Consider the following 2,672-nt stretch of genomic DNA (forward strand, 5'->3'; position numbering starts at 1 on the left):
ATCTGATTGGACGATAGAAAAATGGGCGTGTCTGGACGGCCACATCTGATTGGACGATAGAAAAAAAAGGCTGAACGATAGAAAAAAAAAGGCTGAACGATAAAATGCCGTAACCATAGACACATGATGTCTAAAAACAAGGCGTTATTGGCAGATTGTGTTAACCACAGGCATATTATGTCTATGGTGTTAACCGGTTCGACATTAGCGGCGTCTCGGTTCGACATCGCTCCAGTATACTGCCGCGGCGTCTCCATAACTTCTTTTTTCGACTCTCTTAACACAGAACTTCCGGTTACATTTCAAAATAAGAGCAACATAACTGGGTAGTGGGGAGAGCTAAATGTTAGGGTTTTTTTTAATACCTAGCCATAACATTAAAAAACAAATTCCATTTTGGTTGTTGAAAAATGTGAACAAAGTTACAATCGATTCATAAAGAAAGAAAAATATTAATGATACTTAAACTGGCCTTGGGTCAAAGGAGGTTTCCTTTAACTTCACATTTTCTTGTTCAACCTGCAGTCACTACAGATGAGTGATTGTCAGGTTCTGTCAGATTTCTGCAACTGGAGCAGGTATTTCTGTTTACTGGTTAACTTCCTCAGCTGTTTCACATTTTAAAGGTCAACCCTACTCCATGTTTCAGTAGAAAACCAGCACATTTAGGGGTCAGTACATAACCAGACTTTTGGTCCTCACACCTGTACCCAGGTGCTCATGCTGCATGATGAGATCAGATTTATCCATATTTTAGAAATTACATTTAGCTTAGTCGACAAAACAATACAAATGAAGACCGTCTTAAAAAACCCTCTTGGTTTTGCAGTAAGCAGCCTGATTTCACACTGACATCTTGGCCAAAGGTAAAATAAAAATCTTTGTGTTCTCAGAAAAGTTGTTTCAGGACCTCCAATAAACTTATGTACACATCAAAGCACACAAGACAGATTCAGGAATTGTCTTTGTTTTCCAGATTTCACATTTGTTATTACCTTAAAACATACTCAGACAACATTTGATGTATCATTGAATTTTTTTATTGTGTTTATTGGGACATCCATTTTTAGAAGTCATCGTAGCATCTGTTGGAAACACAGAACATAGTACAGTTAGGGTGTTGCTAGTTGTTACTTAATCCTGGATTGGATTTTAAAGTTAATTTTGATATTTTTTTCACAAGGAAAAAAAAGTTGATTTCCTAAAGTTTAACTATAAATGAAGGAATTTGTACATTCAGGTAATTGAAAATTAAGTAATTTCTCTAACATCCAACCCATTTTAGCCACTGAGCCATACCCAACACCCATAATCTATTCTTGAATGAATTATTGACTATTATTGACAAATTACAGACTTTTTATTGAATAAGTTATTACTCATTATTGAATCATTGACAATTTACACTCATGTTTGTGTTAACTCATGTTGCAACAACGTCAGCAACTTTTGACTATTACTATGAACTATGTTAAACTTTGGAGGTGATTTATTTTGAAAGTCAACATCTGATGTTGGTCAACATTGTTGGGCAACATCTTGGGGTCTTCTAGAGTCAACCTGAAGTGAGAGAGGTCCCTGACATGGCAGAAAGACATAGATATAATTAACAGCTTTTATTTATTTATTTTTCAGCTAATAACAACTTTTATTTATTTGTTTTTCATATTTTTCAGTTATACACAGCTTTTAAATATTTATTTTTCAAGTATTAAGAACATTTATTTCAGCTTTTATTTTGAAAAGCAACACCCAGTTGTTGTAAACGTGCACAGTGAGAGCTGCTGTGGAGGCTCACTTTACCTCAGTGCGTTACGACAACAACGAGAGAACGGTCGAAACTATCGTGACCTGCAATAAACGTACTTCAATAAAATGCATAAGTGAAAACATAACATACTTTATAAGTACAATAAATCATATTTCTTTGTCAAACATCGCAAAGAAACGTTACCTCATCAATAATCCTCGTGACTTTGAGGGTTACCCATAGCCAATCAGTGTTCGCCGCCGACAAACGCCTATTAAATACTGTTAGCCAATCAGTGTTCGCCGTCCATAAACGCCTACTCGCCAGAAACGCCCACTTTTGGTCTGCAGAGACCCCCTTCTCCCATGTTAGCGGTCCGAGCAACAGTGCGGTGCATCATGGGAGACGTAGTATTCATTCAACCTTTATTTAGACAGGACTCATTTACAAGAGAGACCTGATTTGAATTGATGACAACAGTGAACAGACAGTCATAAAAGAGGCATACATTTTATTTTATTATCAAGTCAAGTCAAGTCATCTTTATTTGTAGAGCACAATTTAAAACAGATAAACTGTTATCAAATTTACATATATATGTAAAATAAAATCTATTATCACAACTATTCTGATTTTGGTTCAGTCTTTGTTTAATAAGAAATGACATGTTGTTGATCCCGTGAGGTCAGAGTGACGTCATTTTACAGACCTGATGGTTTTACAGACCTGATGGTTTTACAGACCTGATGGTTTTACAGACCTGATGGTTTTACAGACCTGATGGTTTTAAATGATGTGAAACCTGAAAACTGTTGACAGACTGGACGACTGATTAAAACTGAACCTCACAGCAGGTCCACAGCAGAACCTGTCCTGAGGACCTGAAAGGTTCCCTGGTCTCAGAGTCCTGAACATGACCCCC

At 36.6% G+C, this 2,672-nt stretch overlaps 1 protein-coding gene across 1 annotated transcript in view; it reads right to left on the bottom strand.

Moving 5' to 3' along the window:
* Positions 1-2,672, bottom strand: part of plod3 (procollagen-lysine, 2-oxoglutarate 5-dioxygenase 3) — a gene marked incomplete in the record, with an annotated part of 34,637 nt that overhangs the window by 10,336 nt on the left and 21,629 nt on the right.

The sequence above is a fragment of the Nematolebias whitei genome, chromosome 1 (genome assembly GCF_014905685.2).
Source record: "Nematolebias whitei isolate Nwh7 chromosome 1, NemWhi1, whole genome shotgun sequence".
NCBI classification, from domain to species: domain Eukaryota; kingdom Metazoa; phylum Chordata; class Actinopteri; order Cyprinodontiformes; family Rivulidae; genus Nematolebias; species Nematolebias whitei.